General features: G+C 31.6%; 9 non-coding genes across 9 annotated transcripts; all 9 read left to right on the forward strand.

Annotated features, from left to right (window-relative positions):
* Positions 1–1,368: 1,368 nt before the first annotated feature.
* TRNAC-GCA (transfer RNA cysteine (anticodon GCA)) lies at positions 1,369–1,440 on the forward strand. Its single transcript has one exon. It is a non-coding gene; the product is annotated as a tRNA-Cys (tRNA).
* Positions 1,441–2,767: 1,327 nt separating this feature from the next.
* On the forward strand, positions 2,768–2,839 carry TRNAC-GCA (transfer RNA cysteine (anticodon GCA)). Its single transcript has one exon. It is a non-coding gene; the product is annotated as a tRNA-Cys (tRNA).
* A 3,582-nt stretch (positions 2,840–6,421) lies between these two features.
* On the forward strand, positions 6,422–6,493 carry TRNAC-GCA (transfer RNA cysteine (anticodon GCA)). The gene has a single exon. It is a non-coding gene; the product is annotated as a tRNA-Cys (tRNA).
* Positions 6,494–7,820: 1,327 nt separating this feature from the next.
* TRNAC-GCA (transfer RNA cysteine (anticodon GCA)) lies at positions 7,821–7,892 on the forward strand. Its single transcript has one exon. It is a non-coding gene; the product is annotated as a tRNA-Cys (tRNA).
* Positions 7,893–9,219: 1,327 nt separating this feature from the next.
* On the forward strand, positions 9,220–9,291 carry TRNAC-GCA (transfer RNA cysteine (anticodon GCA)). The gene has a single exon. It is a non-coding gene; the product is annotated as a tRNA-Cys (tRNA).
* Positions 9,292–11,858: 2,567 nt separating this feature from the next.
* On the forward strand, positions 11,859–11,930 carry TRNAC-GCA (transfer RNA cysteine (anticodon GCA)). The gene has a single exon. It is a non-coding gene; the product is annotated as a tRNA-Cys (tRNA).
* A 2,569-nt stretch (positions 11,931–14,499) lies between these two features.
* TRNAC-GCA (transfer RNA cysteine (anticodon GCA)) lies at positions 14,500–14,571 on the forward strand. Its single transcript has one exon. It is a non-coding gene; the product is annotated as a tRNA-Cys (tRNA).
* Positions 14,572–17,657: 3,086 nt separating this feature from the next.
* On the forward strand, positions 17,658–17,729 carry TRNAC-GCA (transfer RNA cysteine (anticodon GCA)). The gene has a single exon. It is a non-coding gene; the product is annotated as a tRNA-Cys (tRNA).
* A 1,325-nt stretch (positions 17,730–19,054) lies between these two features.
* Positions 19,055–19,126, forward strand: TRNAC-GCA (transfer RNA cysteine (anticodon GCA)). Its single transcript has one exon. It is a non-coding gene; the product is annotated as a tRNA-Cys (tRNA).
* Positions 19,127–21,308: the final 2,182 nt, after the last annotated feature.

The raw sequence follows: 21,308 nt of genomic DNA on the forward strand, positions 1-21,308 counted from the left end.
AGCTCAGTGGTAGAGCAATCGAGAGGTCCCTGGTTCAAATTCAGGTGCCCCCTTTACCTAGCTTTTAATGTGTAAAGGTACTGAATCAATTTGCAGTTTACAGCTAGTTTGAAACTCAAGTACAGGAAAAGCTAACACAAGTAAGAGCAAGAAAACAAAAAAAGTGAAACTTTAACATTATATACTTCCTGATAGCACAGTAGATTTCATTTTTTTGATAGAGATTTTAACAGAAATCTATAATTTATAGAAGGCAAATATAAAGTACCTACCTAGATTCTCTTAAAATAGTACTTTCTTTCCAAAATGGTTAAAAATGAAGAAGTAGGAGAAGCCTTATTGCAATATCAGTCTGAGTTCAATCCCTAATCCCACCAACAGTTCCAGAACCTCAATTTAATTATTGTCCTTTCTATAGTAATATATTTAGAATAGTATAATATAACTGAACATGAAACGTGTACTTTAATACTCACCCTCATTGATAATTAAATAAGGAAAAGCATCACTTAAATAGTGATACTTTAACATTATAAACTTCCTGATAGCACAGTTAGAGTGGCAGATTTCATTTTTTTGATAGAGATTTTTACAGAAATCTATAATTTATAGAAGGCAAATATAAAGGACCTACCTAGTTTCTCTTAAAAAAGTACTTTCTTTCCCAAATGGTTAAACTGAAGAAGTAGGAGAAGCCTTATTGCAATATCAGTCTGAGTTCAATCCCTAATCCCACCAACAGTTCCAGAACCTCAATTTAATTATTGTCCTTTCTATAGTAATATATTTAGAATAGTATAATATAACTGAACATGAAACATGTGTACTTTAATACTCACCCTCTTTGATAATTAAATAAGGAATTATTAGGCAATTGTATTGCAGTGTTCTGGAACTGTTGTTGTAATTGGGGGTTAATCTCAGACTAATTTTGCAACTAGGCCATTCGAGTTTATGCATCAAACATTAATTTTGAACATCTGAGCCCACAAGCCCAAAAATCAAAATGTCCTATTTTATTAGCAATAATATACTGTTGTCAGCTACTTTTTGAAATAATTTCTAGGGTTTGATGCTAAGAATTTGTATTTTCTTAGTTCTGTTTGGCCTCCCAAAATTTAAAGTCACAATATGTCCTGATGTCACTATTACTGACGAAATTGGAGCTTTAGATGATCAAAGTCCCTTTTTAAGCATGCTCACAGCTTACACCTATGTGAACTCTGCAATCAAGCCCAGATTAATAACTCCAAAGCATCACCATAAATATACATATTAATTTTTTATCCTATAAGACAACATATATAGTACAAACACCTATACTTTTATGACTGCAATGTGAATGTTTTTAAAATCTTGTACGCAATTGGGGGTATAGCTCAGTGGTAGAGCATTCGACTGCAGATCGAGAGGTCCCTGGTTCATATCCAGGTGCCTCCTTTACCTAGCTTTTAATGTGTAAAGGTACTGAATCAGTTTGCAGTTTACAGCTAGTTTGAAACTCAAGTACAGGAAAATCTAACACAAGTAAGAGCAAGAAATAAAAAAAAAGTGAATTTTTAACATTATATACTTCCTGATAGCACAGTTAGAGTGGTAGATTTCATTTTTTTTATAGAGATTTTAACAGAAATCTATAATTTATAGAAGGCAAATATAAAGTACCTACCTAGTTTCTCTTAAAATAGTACTCTCTTTCCGAAATGGTTAAAAATGAAGAAGTAGGAGAAGCCTTATTGCAATATCAGTCTGAGTTCAATCCCTAAGTCCACCAACAGTTCCAGAACCTCAATTTAATTTCTGTCCTTTCTATAGTAATATATTTAGAATAGTATAATATAACTGAACATGAAACATGTGTACTTTAATACTCACCCTCATTGATAACTAAATAAGGAAAAGCATCACTTAAATAGTGATACTTTAACATTATAAACTTCCTGATAGCACAGTTAGAGTGGCAGACTTTATTTTTTTTATAGAGATTTTTACAGAAATCTATAATTTATAGAAGGCAAATATAAAGGACCTACCTAGTTTCTCTTAAATAAGTACTTTCTTTCCCAAATGGTTAAACTGAAGAAGTAGGAGAAGCCTTTCTGCAATATCAGTCTGAGTTCAATCCCTAATCCCACCAACAGTTCCAGAACCTCAATTTAATTTCTGTCCTTTCTATAGTAATATATTTAGAATAGTATAATATAACTGAACATGAAACATGTGTACTTTAATACTCACCCTCTTTGATAATTAAATAAGGAATTATTAAGCAATTATATTGCAGTGTTCTGGAACTGTTGTTGTAATTGGGGGTTAATCTCAGACTAATTTTGCAACTAGGCCATTCGAGTTTATGCATCAAACATTAATTTTGAACATCTGAGCCCACAAGCCCAAAAATCAAAATGTCCTATTTTATTAGCAATAATATACTGTTGTCAGCTACTTTTTGAAATAATTTATAGGGTTTGATGCTAAGAATTTGTATTTTCTTAGTTCTGTTTGGCCTCCCAAAATTTAAAGTCACAATATGTCCTGATGTCACTATTACTGACGAAATTGGAGCTTTAGATGATCAAAGTCCCTTTTTAAGCATGCTCACAGCTTACACCTATGTGAACTCTGCAATCAAGCCCAGATTAATAACTCCAAAGCATCACCATAAATATACATATTAATTTTTTATCCTATAAGACAACATATATAGTACAAACACCTATACTTTTATGACTGCAATGTGAATGTTTTTAAAATCTTGTACGCAATTGGGGGTATAGCTCAGTGGTAGAGCATTCGACTGCAGATCGAGAGGTCCCTGGTTCATATCCAGGTGCCTCCTTTACCTAGCTTTTAATGTGTAAAGGTACTGAATCAGTTTGCAGTTTACAGCTAGTTTGAAACTCAAGTACAGGAAAATCTAACACAAGTAAGAGCAAGAAATAAAAAAAAAGTGAATCTTTAACATTATATACTTCCTGATAGCACAGTTAGAGTGGTAGATTTCATTTTTTTGATAGAGATTTTAACAGAAATCTATAATTTATAGAAGGCAAATATAAAGTACCTACCTAGTTTCTCTTAAAACAGTACTCTCTTTCCGAAATGGTTAAAAATGAAGAAGTAGGAGAAGCCTTATTGCAATATCAGTCTGAGTTCAATCCCTAATCCCACCAACAGTTCCAGAACCTCAATTTAATTTCTGTCCTTTCTATAGTAATATATTTAGAATAGTATAATATTACTGAACATGAAACATGTGTACTTTAATACTCACCCTCTTTGATAATTAAATAAGGAATTATTAAGCAATTATATTGCAGTGTTCTGGAACTGTTGTTGTAATTGGGGGTTAATCTCAGACTAATTTTGCAACTAGGCCATTCGAGTTTATGCATCAAACATTAATTTTGAACACCTGAGCCCACAAGCCCAAAAATCAAAATGTCCTATTTTATTAGCAATAATATACTGTTGTCAGCTACTTTTTGAAATAATTTATATAGGTTTATTGCTAAGAATTTGTATTTTCTTAGTTCTGTTTGGCCTCCCAAAATTTAAAGTAACAATATGTCCTGATGTCACTATTACTGACGAAATTGGAGCTTTAGATGATCAAAGTTCCTTTTTGAGCATGCTCACAGCTTACACCTATGTGAACTCTGCAATCAAGCCCAGATTAATAACTCCAAAGCATCACCATAAATATACATATTAATTTTTTACCTAGCTTTTAATGTGTAAAGATACTGAAACAATTTGCAGTTTACAACTAGTTTGAAAATCAAGTACAGGAAAAGCTAACACAAGTAAGAGCAAGAAAACAAAAAAAGTGAAACTTTAACATTATATACTTCCTGATAGCACAGTTAGAGTGGTAGATTTAATTTTTTTGATAGAGATTTTAACAGAAATCTATAATTTATAGAAGGCAAATATAAAGTACCTACCTAGATTCTCTTAAAATAGTACTTTCTTTCCGAAATGGTTAAAAATGAAGAAGTAGGAGAAGCCTTATTGCAATATCAGTCTGAGTTCAATCCCTAAGCCCACCAACAGTTCCAGAACCTCAATTTAATTTCTGTCCTTTCTATAGTAATATATTTAGAATAGTATAATATAACTGAACATGAAACATGTGTACTTTAATACTCACCCTCATTGATAACTAAATAAGGAAAAGCATCACTTAAATAGAGATACTTTAACATTACAAACTTCCTGATAGCACAGTTAGAGTGGCAGATTTTATTTTTTTTATAGAGATTTTTACAGAAATCTATAATTTATAGAAGGCAAATATAAAGGACCTACCTAGTTTCTCTTAAATAAGTGCTTTCTTTCCCAAATGGTTAAACTGAAGAAGTAGGAGAAGCCTTATTGCAATATCAGTCTGAGTTCAATCCCTAATCCCACCAACAGTTCCAGAACCTCAATTTAATTTCTGTCCTTTCTATAGTAATATATTTAGAATAGTATAATATAACTGAACATGAAACATGTGTACTTGAATACTCACCCTCTTTGATAATTAAATAAGGAATTATTAAGCAATTATATTGCAGTGTTCTGGAACTGTTGTTGTAATTGGGCGTTAATCTCAGACTAATTTTGCAACTAGGCCATTCGAGTTTATGCATCAAACATTAATTTTGAACACCTGAGCCCACAAGCCCAAAAATCAAAATGTCCTATTTTATTAGCAATAATATACTGTTGTCAGCTACTTTTTGAAATAATTTATATAGGTTTATTGCTAAGAATTTGTATTTTCTTAGTTCTGTTTGGCCTCCCAAAATTTAAAGTCACAATATGTCCTGATGTCACTATTACTGACGAAATTGGAGCTTTAGATGATCAAAGTCCTTTTTTGAGCATGCTCACAGCTTACACCTATGTGAACTCTGCAATCAAGCCCAGATTAATAACTCCAAAGCATCACCATAAATATACATATTAATTTTTTATCCTTTAAGACAACATATATAGTACAAACACCTATACTTTCTGACTGCAATGTGAATGTTTTTAAAAGCTTGTACGCAATTGGGGGTATAGCTCAGTGGTAGAGCAATCGAGAGGTCCCTGGTTCAAATTCAGGTGCCCCCTTTACCTAGCTTTTAATGTGTAAAGGTACTGAATCAATTTGCAGTTTACAGCTAGTTTGAAACTCAAGTACAGGAAAAGCTAACACAAGTAAGAGCAAGAAAACAAAAAAAGTGAAACTTTAACATTATATACTTCCTGATAGCACAGTAGATTTCATTTTTTTGATAGAGATTTTAACAGAAATCTATAATTTATAGAAGGCAAATATAAAGTACCTACCTAGATTCTCTTAAAATAGTACTTTCTTTCCAAAATGGTTAAAAATGAAGAAGTAGGAGAAGCCTTATTGCAATATCAGTCTGAGTTCAATCCCTAATCCCACCAACAGTTCCAGAACCTCAATTTAATTATTGTCCTTTCTATAGTAATATATTTAGAATAGTATAATATAACTGAACATGAAACGTGTACTTTAATACTCACCCTCATTGATAATTAAATAAGGAAAAGCATCACTTAAATAGTGATACTTTAACATTATAAACTTCCTGATAGCACAGTTAGAGTGGCAGATTTCATTTTTTTGATAGAGATTTTTACAGAAATCTATAATTTATAGAAGGCAAATATAAAGGACCTACCTAGTTTCTCTTAAAAAAGTACTTTCTTTCCCAAATGGTTAAACTGAAGAAGTAGGAGAAGCCTTATTGCAATATCAGTCTGAGTTCAATCCCTAATCCCACCAACAGTTCCAGAACCTCAATTTAATTATTGTCCTTTCTATAGTAATATATTTAGAATAGTATAATATAACTGAACATGAAACATGTGTACTTTAATACTCACCCTCTTTGATAATTAAATAAGGAATTATTAGGCAATTGTATTGCAGTGTTCTGGAACTGTTGTTGTAATTGGGGGTTAATCTCAGACTAATTTTGCAACTAGGCCATTCGAGTTTATGCATCAAACATTAATTTTGAACATCTGAGCCCACAAGCCCAAAAATCAAAATGTCCTATTTTATTAGCAATAATATACTGTTGTCAGCTACTTTTTGAAATAATTTCTAGGGTTTGATGCTAAGAATTTGTATTTTCTTAGTTCTGTTTGGCCTCCCAAAATTTAAAGTCACAATATGTCCTGATGTCACTATTACTGACGAAATTGGAGCTTTAGATGATCAAAGTCCCTTTTTAAGCATGCTCACAGCTTACACCTATGTGAACTCTGCAATCAAGCCCAGATTAATAACTCCAAAGCATCACCATAAATATACATATTAATTTTTTATCCTATAAGACAACATATATAGTACAAACACCTATACTTTTATGACTGCAATGTGAATGTTTTTAAAATCTTGTACGCAATTGGGGGTATAGCTCAGTGGTAGAGCATTCGACTGCAGATCGAGAGGTCCCTGGTTCATATCCAGGTGCCTCCTTTACCTAGCTTTTAATGTGTAAAGGTACTGAATCAGTTTGCAGTTTACAGCTAGTTTGAAACTCAAGTACAGGAAAATCTAACACAAGTAAGAGCAAGAAATAAAAAAAAAGTGAATTTTTAACATTATATACTTCCTGATAGCACAGTTAGAGTGGTAGATTTCATTTTTTTTATAGAGATTTTAACAGAAATCTATAATTTATAGAAGGCAAATATAAAGTACCTACCTAGTTTCTCTTAAAATAGTACTCTCTTTCCGAAATGGTTAAAAATGAAGAAGTAGGAGAAGCCTTATTGCAATATCAGTCTGAGTTCAATCCCTAAGTCCACCAACAGTTCCAGAACCTCAATTTAATTTCTGTCCTTTCTATAGTAATATATTTAGAATAGTATAATATAACTGAACATGAAACATGTGTACTTTAATACTCACCCTCATTGATAACTAAATAAGGAAAAGCATCACTTAAATAGTGATACTTTAACATTATAAACTTCCTGATAGCACAGTTAGAGTGGCAGACTTTATTTTTTTTATAGAGATTTTTACAGAAATCTATAATTTATAGAAGGCAAATATAAAGGACCTACCTAGTTTCTCTTAAATAAGTACTTTCTTTCCCAAATGGTTAAACTGAAGAAGTAGGAGAAGCCTTTCTGCAATATCAGTCTGAGTTCAATCCCTAATCCCACCAACAGTTCCAGAACCTCAATTTAATTTCTGTCCTTTCTATAGTAATATATTTAGAATAGTATAATATAACTGAACATGAAACATGTGTACTTTAATACTCACCCTCTTTGATAATTAAATAAGGAATTATTAAGCAATTATATTGCAGTGTTCTGGAACTGTTGTTGTAATTGGGGGTTAATCTCAGACTAATTTTGCAACTAGGCCATTCGAGTTTATGCATCAAACATTAATTTTGAACATCTGAGCCCACAAGCCCAAAAATCAAAATGTCCTATTTTATTAGCAATAATATACTGTTGTCAGCTACTTTTTGAAATAATTTATAGGGTTTGATGCTAAGAATTTGTATTTTCTTAGTTCTGTTTGGCCTCCCAAAATTTAAAGTCACAATATGTCCTGATGTCACTATTACTGACGAAATTGGAGCTTTAGATGATCAAAGTCCCTTTTTAAGCATGCTCACAGCTTACACCTATGTGAACTCTGCAATCAAGCCCAGATTAATAACTCCAAAGCATCACCATAAATATACATATTAATTTTTTATCCTATAAGACAACATATATAGTACAAACACCTATACTTTTATGACTGCAATGTGAATGTTTTTAAAATCTTGTACGCAATTGGGGGTATAGCTCAGTGGTAGAGCATTCGACTGCAGATCGAGAGGTCCCTGGTTCATATCCAGGTGCCTCCTTTACCTAGCTTTTAATGTGTAAAGGTACTGAATCAGTTTGCAGTTTACAGCTAGTTTGAAACTCAAGTACAGGAAAATCTAACACAAGTAAGAGCAAGAAATAAAAAAAAAGTGAATCTTTAACATTATATACTTCCTGATAGCACAGTTAGAGTGGTAGATTTCATTTTTTTGATAGAGATTTTAACAGAAATCTATAATTTATAGAAGGCAAATATAAAGTACCTACCTAGTTTCTCTTAAAACAGTACTCTCTTTCCGAAATGGTTAAAAATGAAGAAGTAGGAGAAGCCTTATTGCAATATCAGTCTGAGTTCAATCCCTAAGCCCACCAACAGTTCCAGAACCTCAATTTAATTTCTGTCCTTTCTATAGTAATATATTTAGAATAGTATAATATAACTGAACATGAAACATGTGTACTTTAATACTCACCCTCATTGATAACTAAATAAGGAAAAGCATCACTTAAATAGTGATACTTTAACATTATAAACTTCCTGATAGCACAGTTAGAGTGGCAGATTTTATTTTTTTTATAGAGATTTTTATAGAAATCTATAATTTATAGAAGGCAAATATAAAGGACCTACCTAGATTCTCTTAAATAAGTACTTTCTTTCCCAAATGGTTAAACTGAAGAAGTAGGAGAAGCCTTATTGCAATATCAGTCTGAGTTCAATCCCTAATCCCACCAACAGTTCCAGAACCTCAATTTAATTTCTGTCCTTTCTATAGTAATATATTTAGAATAGTATAATATTACTGAACATGAAACATGTGTACTTTAATACTCACCCTCTTTGATAATTAAATAAGGAATTATTAAGCAATTATATTGCAGTGTTCTGGAACTGTTGTTGTAATTGGGGGTTAATCTCAGACTAATTTTGCAACTAGGCCATTCGAGTTTATGCATCAAACATTAATTTTGAACACCTGAGCCCACAAGCCCAAAAATCAAAATGTCCTATTTTATTAGCAATAATATACTGTTGTCAGCTACTTTTTGAAATAATTTATATAGGTTTATTGCTAAGAATTTGTATTTTCTTAGTTCTGTTTGGCCTCCCAAAATTTAAAGTAACAATATGTCCTGATGTCACTATTATTGACGAAATTGGAGCTTTAGATGATCAAAGTTCCTTTTTGAGCATGCTCACAGCTTACACCTATGTGAACTCTGCAATCAAGCCCAGATTAATAACTCCAAAGCATCACCATAAATATACATATTAATTTTTTATCCTTTAAGACAACATATATAGTACAAACAGCTATACTTTCTGACTGCAATGTGAATGTTTTTAAAAGCTTGTACGCAATTGGGGGTATAGCTCAGTGGTAGAGCATTCGACTGCAGATCGAGAAGTCCCTGGTTCAAATCCAGGTGCCCCCTTTACCTAGCTTTTAATGTGTAAAGGTACTGAATCAATTTGCAGTTTACAGCTAGTTTGAAACTCAAGTACAGGAAAAGCTAACACAAGTAAGAGCAAGAAAACAAAAAAAGTGAAACTTTAACATTATATACTTCCTGATAGCACAGTTAGAGTGGTAGATTTCATTTTTTTGATAGAGATTTTAACAGAAATCTATAATTTATAGAAGGCAAATATAAAGTACCTACCTAGATTCTCTTAAAATAGTACTTTCTTTCCAAAATGGTTAAAACTGAAGAAGTAGGAGAAGACTTATTGCAATATCAATCTGAGTTCAATCCCTAATCCCACCAACAGTTCCAGAACCTCAATTTAATTTCTGTCCTTTCTATAGTAATATATTTAGAATAGTATAATATAACTGAACATGAAACATGTGTACTTTAATACTCACCCTCATTGATATTTAAATAAGGAAAAGCATCACTTAAATAGTGATACTTTAACATTATAAACTTCCTGATAGCACAGTTAGAGTGGCAGATTTTATTTTTTTATAGAGATTTTTACAGAAATCTATAATTTATAGAAGGCAAATATAAAGGACCTACCTAGTTTCTCTTAAATAAGTACTTTCTTTCCCAAATGGTTAAACTGAAGAAGTAGGAGAAGCCTTTCTGCAATATCAGTCTGAGTTCAATCCCTAATCCCACCAACAGTTCCAGAACCTCAATTTAATTTCTGTCCTTTCTATAGTAATATATTTAGAATAGTATAATATAACTGAACATGAAACATGTGTACTTTAATACTCACCCTCTTTGATAATTAAATAAGGAATTATTAAGCAATTATATTGCAGTGTTCTGGAACTGTTGTTGTAATTGGGGGTTAATCTCAGACTAATTTTGCAACTAGGCCATTCGAGTTTATGCATCAAACATTAATTTTGAAGACCTGAGCCCACAAGCCCAAAAATCAAAATGTCCTATTTTATTAGCAATAATATACTGTTGTCAGCTACTTTTTGAAATAATTTATATAGGTTTATTGCTAAGAATTTGTATTTTCTTAGTTCTGTTTGGCCTCCCAAAATTTAAAGTCACAATATGTCCTGATGTCACTATTACTGACGAAATTGGAGCTTTAGATGATCAAAGTTCCTTTTTGAGCATGCTCACAGCTTACACCTATGTGAACTCTGCAATCAAGCCCAGATTAATAACTCCAAAGCATCACCATAAATATACATATTAATTTTTTACCTAGCTTTTAATGTGTAAAGATACTGAAACAATTTGCAGTTTACAACTAGTTTGAAAATCAAGTACAGGAAAAGCTAACACAAGTAAGAGCAAGAAAACAAAAAAAGTGAAACTTTAACATTATATACTTCCTGATAGCACAGTTAGAGTGGTAGATTTAATTTTTTTGATAGAGATTTTAACAGAAATCTATAATTTATAGAAGGCAAATATAAAGTACCTACCTAGATTCTCTTAAAATAGTACTTTCTTTCCGAAATGGTTAAAAATGAAGAAGTAGGAGAAGCCTTATTGCAATATCAGTCTGAGTTCAATCCCTAAGCCCACCAACAGTTCCAGAACCTCAATTTAATTTCTGTCCTTTCTATAGTAATATATTTAGAATAGTATAATATAACTGAACATGAAACATGTGTACTTTAATACTCACCCTCATTGATAACTAAATAAGGAAAAGCATCACTTAAATAGAGATACTTTAACATTACAAACTTCCTGATAGCACAGTTAGAGTGGCAGATTTTATTTTTTTTATAGAGATTTTTACAGAAATCTATAATTTATAGAAGGCAAATATAAAGGACCTACCTAGTTTCTCTTAAATAAGTGCTTTCTTTCCCAAATGGTTAAACTGAAGAAGTAGGAGAAGCCTTATTGCAATATCAGTCTGAGTTCAATCCCTAATCCCACCAACAGTTCCAGAACCTCAATTTAATTTCTGTCCTTTCTATAGTAATATATTTAGAATAGTATAATATAACTGAACATGAAACATGTGTACTTTAATACTCACCCTCTTTGATAATTAAATAAGGAATTATTAAGCAATTATATTGCAGTGTTCTGGAACTGTTGTTGTAATTGGGGGTTAATCTCAGACTAATTTTGCAACTAGGCCATTCGAGTTTGTGCATCAAACATTAATTTTGAACACCTGAGCCCACAAGCCCAAAAATCAAAATGTCCTATTTTATTAGCAATAATATACTGTTGTCAGCTACTTTTTGAAATAATTTATATAGGTTTATTGCTAAGAATTTGTATTTTCTTAGTTCTGTTTGGCCTCCCAAAATTTAAAGTCACAATATGTCCTGATGTCACTATTACTGACGAAATTGGAGCTTTAGATGATCAAAGTTCCTTTTTGAGCATGCTCACAGCTTACACCTATGTGAACTCTGCAATCAAGCCCAGATTATTAACTCCAAAGCATCACCATAAATATACATATTAATTTTTTATCCTTTAAGACAACATATATAGTACAAACAGCTATACATTCTGACTGCAATGTGAATGTTTTTAAAAGCTTGTACGCAATTGGGGGTATAGCTCAGTGGTAGAGCATTCGACTGCAGATCGAGAGGTCCCTGGTTCATATCCAGGTGCCTCCTTTACCTAGCTTTTAATGTGTAAAGGTACTGAATCAGTTTGCAGTTTACAGCTAGTTTGAAACTCAAGTACAGGAAAATCTAACACAAGTAAGAGCAAGAAATAAAAAAAAAGTGAATCTTTAACATTATATACTTCTTGATAGCACAGTTAGAGTGGTAGATTTCATTTTTTTGATAGAGATTTTAACAGAAATCTATAATTTATAGAAGGCAAATATAAAGTACCTACCTAGTTTCTCTTAAAATAGTACTCTCTTTCCGAAATGGTTAAAAATGAAGAAGTAGGAGAAGCCTTATTGCAATATCAGTCTGAGTTCAATCCCTAAGCCCACCAACAGTTCCAGAACCTCAATTTAATTTCTGTCCTTTCTATAGTAATATATTTAGAATAGTATAATATAACTGAACATGAAACATGTGTACTTTAATACTCACCCTCATTGATAACTAAATAAGGAAAAGCATCACTTAAATAGTGATACTTTAACATTATAAACTTCCTGATAGCACAGTTAGAGTGGCAGATTTTATTTTTTTTATAGAGATTTTTATAGAAATCTATAATTTATAGAAGGCAAATATAAAGAACCTACCTAGATTCTCTTAAATAAGTACTTTCTTTCCCAAATGGTTAAACTGAAGAAGTAGGAGAAGCCTTATTGCAATATCAGTCTGAGTTCAATCCCTAATCCCACCAACAGTTCCAGAACCTCAATTTAATTTCTGTCCTTTCTATAGTAATATATTTAGAATAGTATAATATTACTGAACATGAAACATGTGTACTTTAATACTCACCCTCTTTGATAATTAAATAAGGAATTATTAAGCAATTATATTGCAGTGTTCTGGAACTGTTGTTGTAATTGGGGGTTAATCTCAGACTAATTTTGCAACTAGGCCATTCGAGTTTATGCATCAAACATTAATTTTGAACACCTGAGCCCACAAGCCCAAAAATCAAAATGTCCTATTTTATTAGCAATAATATACTGTTGTCAGCTACTTTTTGAAATAATTTATATAGGTTTATTGCTAAGAATTTGTATTTTCTTAGTTCTGTTTGGCCTCCCAAAATTTAAAGTAACAATATGTCCTGATGTCACTATTACTGACGAAATTGGAGCTTTAGATGATCAAAGTTCCTTTTTGAGCATGCTCACAGCTTACACCTATGTGAACTCTGCAATCAAGCCCAGATTAATAACTCCAAAGCATCACCATAAATATACATATTAATTTTTTACCTAGCTTTTAATGTGTAAAGATACTGAAACAATTTGCAGTTTACAACTAGTTTGAAAATCAAGTACAGGAAAAGCTAACACAAGTAAGAGCAAGAAAACAAAAAAAGTGAAACTTTAACATTATATACTTCCTGATAGCACAGTTAGAGTGGTAGATTTAATTTTTTTGATAGAGATTTTAACAGAAATCTATAATTTATAGAAGGCAAATATAAAGTACCTACCTAGATTCTCTTAAAATAGTACTTTCTTTCCGAAATGGTTAAAAATGAAGAAGTAGGAGAAGCCTTATTGCAATATCAGTCTGAGTTCAATCCCTAAGCCCACCAACAGTTCCAGAACCTCAATTTAATTTCTGTCCTTTCTATAGTAATATATTTAGAATAGTATAATATAACTGAACATGAAACATGTGTACTTTAATACTCACCCTCATTGATAACTAAATAAGGAAAAGCATCACTTAAATAGAGATACTTTAACATTACAAACTTCCTGATAGCACAGTTAGAGTGGCAGATTTTATTTTTTTTATAGAGATTTTTACAGAAATCTATAATTTATAGAAGGCAAATATAAAGGACCTACCTAGTTTCTCTTAAATAAGTGCTTTCTTTCCCAAATGGTTAAACTGAAGAAGTAGGAGAAGCCTTATTGCAATATCAGTCTGAGTTCAATCCCTAATCCCACCAACAGTTCCAGAACCTCAATTTAATTTCTGTCCTTTCTATAGTAATATATTTAGAATAGTATAATATAACTGAACATGAAACATGTGTACTTTAATACTCACCCTCTTTGATAATTAAATAAGGAATTATTAAGCAATTATATTGCAGTGTTCTGGAACTGTTGTTGTAATTGGGGGTTAATCTCAGACTAATTTTGCAACTAGGCCATTCGAGTTTGTGCATCAAACATTAATTTTGAACACCTGAGCCCACAAGCCCAAAAATCAAAATGTCCTATTTTATTAGCAATAATATACTGTTGTCAGCTACTTTTTGAAATAATTTATATAGGTTTATTGCTAAGAATTTGTATTTTATTAGTTCTGTTTGGCCTCCCAAAATTTAAAGTCACAATATGTCCTGATGTCACTATTACTGACGAAATTGGAGCTTTAGATGATCAAAGTTCCTTTTTGAGCATGCTCACAGCTTACACCTATGTGAACTCTGCAATCAAGCCCAGATTATTAACTCCAAAGCATCACCATAAATATACATATTAATTTTTTATCCTTTAAGACAACATATATAGTACAAACAGCTATACTTTCTGACTGCAATGTGAATGTTTTTAAAAGCTTGTACGCAATTGGGGGTATAGCTCAGTGGTAGAGCATTCGACTGCAGATCGAGAAGTCCCTGGTTCAAATCCAGGTGCCCCCTTTACCTAGCTTTTAATGTGTAAAGGTACTGAATCAATTTGCAGTTTACAGCTAGTTTGAAACTCAAGTACAGGAAAAGCAAACACAAGTAAGAGCAAGAAAACAAAAAAAGTGAAACTTTAACATTATATACTTCCTGATAGCACAGTTAGAGTGGTAGATTTCATTTTTTTGATAGAGATTTTAACAGAAATCTATAATTTATAGAAGGCAAATATAAAGTACCTACCTAGATTCTCTTAAAATAGTACTTTCTTTCCAAAATGGTTAAAAATGAAGAAGTAGGAGAAGCCTTATTGCAATATCAATCTGAGTTCAATCCCTAATCCCACCAACAGTTCCAGAACCTCAATTTAATTTCTGTCCTTTCTATAGTAATATATTTAGAATAGTATAATATAACTGAACATGAAACATGTGTACTTTAATACTCACCCTCATTGATAATTAAATAAGGAAAAGCATCACTTAAATAGTGATACTTTAACATTATAAACTTCCTGATAGCACAGTTAGAGTGGCAGATTTTATTTTTTTATAGAGATTTTTACAGAAATCTATAATTTATAGAAGGCAAATATAAAGGACCTACCTAGTTTCTCTTAAATAAGTACTTTCTTTCCCAAATGGTTAAACTGAAGAAGTAGGAGAAGCCTTTCTGCAATATCAGTCTGAGTTCAATCCCTAATCCCACCAACAGTTCCAGAACCTCAATTTAATTTCTGTCCTTTCTATAGTAATATATTTAGAATAGTATAATATAACTGAACATGAAACATGTGTACTTTAATACTCACCCTCTTTGATAATTAAATAAGGAATTATTAAGCAATTATATTGCAGTGTTCTGGAACTGTTGTTGTAATTGGGGGTTAATCTCAGACTAATTTTGCAACTAGGCCATTCGAGTTTATGCATCAAACATTAATTTTGAACACCTGAGCCCACAAGCCCAAAAATCAAAATGTCCTATTTTATTAGCAATAATATACTGTTGTCAGCTACTTTTTGAAATAATTTATATAGGTTTGTTGCTAAGAATTTGTATTTTCTTAGTTCTGTTTGGCCTCCCAAGATATAAAGTCACAATATGTCCTGATGTCACTATAACTGACCAAATTGGAGCTTTAGATGATCAAAGTCCCTTTTTGAGCATGCTCACAGCTTACACCTATGTGAACTCTGCAATCAAGCCCAGATTAATAACTCCAAAGCATCACCATAAATATACATATTAATTTTTTATCCTATAAGACAACATATATAGTACAAACACCTATACTTTCTGACTGCAATGTGAATGTTTTTAAAAGCTTGTAAGCAATTGGAGGTATAGCTCAGTGGTAGAGCATTCGACTGCAGATCAATAGGTCCCTTGTTCAAATCCAGGTGCCCCCTTTACCTAGCTTTTAATGTGCAAAGGTACTGAATCAATTTGCAGTTTACAGCTAGTTTGAAAATCAAGTACAGGAAAAGCTAACACAAGTAAGAGCAAGAAAACAAAAAAAGTGAAACTTTAACATTATATACTTCCTGATAGCACAGTTAGAGTGGTAGATTTCATTTTTTTGATAGAGATTTTAACAGAAATCTATAATTTATAGAAGGCAAATATAAAGTACCTACCTAGATTCTCTTAAAATAGTACTTTCTTTCCGAAATGGTTAAAAATGAAGAAGTAGGAGAAGCCTTATTGCAATATCAGTCTGAGTTCAAGCCCTAATCCCACCAACAGTTCCAGAACCTCAATTTAATTTCTGTCCTTTCTATAGTAATATATTTAGAATAGTATAATATAACTGAACATGAAACATGTGTACTTTAATGCTCACCCTCATTGATAATTAAATAAGGAAAAGCATCACTTAAATAGTGATACTTTAACATTATATTCTTCCTGATAGCACAGTTAGAGTGGCAGATTTCATTTATTTGAAAGCGATTTTTAAAGAAAACTATAATTTATAGAAGGCAAATATAAAGGACCTACCTAGTTTCTCTTTAAAAAGTACTTTCTTTCCCAAATGGTGAAACTGAAAAAGTAGGAGAACCCTTATTGCAATATCAGTCTGAGTTCAATCCCTAATCCCACCAACAGTTCCAGAACATCGATTTAATTTCTGTCCTTTGTATAGTAATATATTTAGAATAGTATACTATAACTGAACATGAAACATGTGTACTTTAATACTCACCCTCATTGATAATTAAATAAGGAAAAGCATCACTTAAATAGTGATACTTTAACATTATAAACTTCCTGATAGCACAGTTAGAGTGGCAGATTTTATTTTTTTTATAGAGATTTTTACAGAAATCTATAATTTATAGAAGGCAAATATAAAGGACCTACCTAGTTTCTCTTTAAAAAGTACTTTCTTTCCCAAATGGTTAAACTGAACAAGTATGAGAAGCCTTATTGCAATAGCAGTCTGAGTTCAATCCCTAATCCCACCAACAGTTCCAGAACCTCAATTTAATTTCTGTCCTTTCTATTGTAATATATTTAGAATAGTATAATATAACTGAACATGAAACATGTGTACTTTAATACTCACCCTCTTTGATAATTAAATAAGGAATTATTAGGCAATTGTATTGCAGTGTTCTGGAACTGTTGTTGTAATTGGGGGTTAATCTCAGACTAATTTTGCAACTAGGCCATTCGAGTTTATGCATCAAACATTAATTTTGAACATCTGAGCCCACAAGCCCAAAAATCAAAATGTCCTATTTTATTAGCAATAATATAGTGTTGTCAGCTACTTTTTGAAATAATTTATATAGGTTTATTGCTAAGAATTTGTATTTTCTTAGTTCTGTTTGGCCTCCCAAAATTTAAAGTCACAATATATCCTGATGTCACTATTACTGACGAAATTGGAGCTTTAGATGATCAAAGTCCCTTTTTGAGCATGCTCACAGCTTACACCTATGTGAACTCTGCAATCAAGCCCAGATTAATAACTCCAAAGCATCACCATAAATATACATATTAATTTTTTATCCTATAAGACAACATATATAGTACAAACACCTATACTTTCTGACTGCAATGTGAATGTTTTTAAAATCTTGTATGCAATTGGGGGTATAGCTCAGTGGTAGAGCATTCGACTGCAGATCAAGAGGTCCCTGGTTCAAATCCAGGTGCCACCTTTACCTAGCTTTTAATGTGTAAAGTTACTGAATCAGTTTGCAGTTTACATTTAGTTTGAAACTCAAGTACAGGAAAATCTAACACAAGTAAGAGCAAGAAATAAAAAAAAGTGAATCTTTAACATTATATACTTCCTGATAGCACAGTTAGAGTGGTAGATTTCATTTTTTTGATAGAGATTTTAACAGAAATCTATAATTTATAGAAGGCAAATATAAAGTACCTACCTAGATTCTCTTAAAATAGTACTTTCTTTCCAAAATGGTTAAAAATGAAGAAGTAGGAGAAGCCTTATTGCAATATCAGTCTGAGTTCAATCCCTAATCCCACCAACAGTTCCAGAACCTCAATTTAATTTCTGTCCTTTCTATAGTAATATATTTAGAATAGTATAATATAACTGAACATGAAACATGTGTACTTTAATACTCACCCTCATTGATAATTAAATAAGGAAATGCATCACTTAAATAGTGATACTTTAACATTATAAACTTCCTGATAGCACAGTTAGAGTGGCAGATTTAATTTTTTTGATAGAGATTTTTACAAAAATCTATAATTTATAGAAGGCAAATATAAAGGACCTACCTAGTTTCTCTTAAAAAAGTACTTTCTTTCCCAAATGGTTAAACTGAAGAAGTTTGAGAAGCCTTATTGCAATATCAGTCTGAGTTCAATCCCTAATCCCACCAACAGTTCCAGAACCTCAATTTAATTTCTGTCCTTTCTATAGTAATATATTTAGAATAGTATAATATAACTGAACATGAAACATGTGTACTTTAATACTCACCCTCTTTGATAATTAAATAAGAAATTATTAAGCAATTACAATGCAGTATTCTGGAACCGTTGTTGTAATTGGGGGTTGATCTCAGACTGATTTTGCAACTAGGCCATTCGAGTTTATGCATCAAACATTATTTTTGAACATCTGAGCCCACAAGCCCAAAAATCAAAATGTCCTATTTTATTAGCAATAATATACTGTTGTCAGCTACTTTTTGAAATAATTTATATAGGTTTGTTGCTAAGAATTTGTATTTTCTTAGTTCTGTTTGGCCTCCCAAATATAAAGTCACAATATGTCCTGATGTCACTATAACTGACCAAATTGGAGCTTTAGATGATCAAAGTTCCTTTTTGAGTATGCTCACAGCTTACACCTATGTGAACTCTGCAATCAAGCCCAGATTAATTTCTCCAAAGCATCACCATAAATATACATATTAATCTTTTATCCTATAAGACAACTTATATAGTACAAACACCTATACTTTCTGACTGCAATGTGAATGTTTTTAAAATCTTGTACGCAATTGGGGGTGTATCTCAGTGGTAGAGCATTTGACTGCAGATCGAGAGGTCCCTGGTTCAAATCCAGGTGCCCCCTTTACCTAGTTTTTAATGTGCAAAGGTTCTGAATCAATTTGCAGTTTACAGCTAGTTTGAAACTCAAGTACAGGAAAAGCTAACACAAGTAAGAGCAAGAAAACAAAAAAAGTGAAACTTTAACATTATATACTTCCTGATAGCACAGTTAGAGTGGTAGATTTCATTTTTTTGATAGAGATTTTAACAGAAATCTATAATTTATAGAAGGCAAATATAAAGTACCTACCTAGATTCTCTTAAAATAGTACTTTCTTTCCGAATTGGTTAAAAATGAAGATGTAGGAGAAGCCTTATTGCAATATCAGTCTGAGTTCAATCCCTAATCCCACCAACAGTTCCAGAACCTCAATTTAATTTCTGTCCTTTCTATAGTAATATATTTAGAATAGTATAATATAACTGAACATGAAACATGTGTACTTTAATACTCACCCTCATTGATAATTAAATAAGGAAAAGCATCACTTAAATAGTGATACTTTAACATTATAATCTTCCTGATAGCACAGTTAGAGTGGCAGATTTCATTTATTTGAAAGCGATTTTAAAAGAAAACTATACTTTATAGAAGGCAAATATAAAGGACCTACCTAGTTTCTCTTTAAAAAGTACTTTCTTTCCCAAATGGTTAAACTGAAAAAGTAGGAGAACCCTTATTGCAATATCAGTCTGAGTTCAATCCCTAATCCCACCAACAGTTCCAGAACATCGATTTAATTTCTGTCCTTTGTATAGTAATATATTTAGAATAGTATACTATAACTGAACATGAAACATGTGTACTTTAATACTCACCCTCATTGATAATTAAATAAGGAAAAGCATCACTTAAATAGTGATACTTTAACATTATAAACTTCCTGATAGCACAGTTAGAGTGGCAGATTTTATTTTTTTTACAGGATTTTTACAGAAATCTATAATTTATAGAAGGCAAATATAAAGGACCTACCTAGTTTCTCTTTAAAAAGTACTTTCTTTCCCAAATGGTTAAAAATGAAGAAGTAGGAGAAGCCTTATTGCAATATCAGTCTGAGTTCAATCCCTAATCCCACCAACAGTTCCAGAACCTCAATTTAATTTCTGTCCTTTCTATAGTAATATATTTAGAATAGTATAATATAACTGAACTTGAAACATGTGTACTTTAATACTCACCCTCATTGATAATTAAATAAGGAAAAGCATCACTTAAATAGTGATACTTTAACATTATAAACTTCCTGATAGCACAGTTAGAGTGGTAGATTTCATTTTTTTGATAGAGATTTTAACAGAAATCTATAATTTAAAGAAGGCAAATATAAAGTATCTACCTAGATTCTCTTAAAATAGTACTTTCTTTCCAAAATGGTTAAAAATGAAGAAGTAGGAGAAGCCTTATTGCAATATCAGTCTGAGTTCAATCCCTAATCCCACCAACAGTTCCAGAACCTCAATTTAATTTCTGTCCTTTCTATAGTAATATATTTAGAATAGTATAATATAACTGAACATGAAACATGTGTACTTTAATACTCACCCTCATTGATAATTAAATAAGGAAAAGCATCACTTAAATAGTGATACTTTAACATTATAAACTTCCTGATAGCACAGTTAGAGTGGCAGATTTCATTTTTTTGATAGAGATTTTTACAAAAATCTATAATTTATAGAAGGCAAATATAAAGGACCTACCTAGTTTCTCTTAAAAAAGTACTTTCTTTCCCAAATGGTTAAACTGAAGAAGTTTGAGAAGCCTTATTGCAATATCAGTCTGAGTTCAATCCCTAATCCCACCAACAGTTCCAGAACCTCAATTTAATTTCTGTCCTTTCTATAGTAATATATTTAGAATAGTATAATATAACTGAACATGAAACATGTGTACTTTAATACTCACCCTCATTGATAATTAAATAAGGAAAAGCATCACTTAAATAGTGATACTTTAACATTATAATCTTCCTGATAGCACAGTTAGAGTGGCAGATTTCATTTATTTGAAAGCGATTTTTAAAGAAAACTATACTTTATAGAAGGCAAATATAAAGGACCTACCTAGTTTCTCTTTAAAAAGTAATTTCTTTCCCAAATGATTAAACTGAAAAAGTAGGAGAACCCTTATTGCAATATCAGTCTGAGTTCAATCCCTAATCCCACCAACAGTTCCAGAACATCGATTTAATTTCTGTCCT

Source organism: Taudactylus pleione, unplaced genomic scaffold (genome assembly GCF_031769625.1).
Source record: "Taudactylus pleione unplaced genomic scaffold, aTauple2 ptg000021l, whole genome shotgun sequence".
NCBI lineage: Eukaryota > Metazoa > Chordata > Amphibia > Anura > Myobatrachidae > Taudactylus > Taudactylus pleione.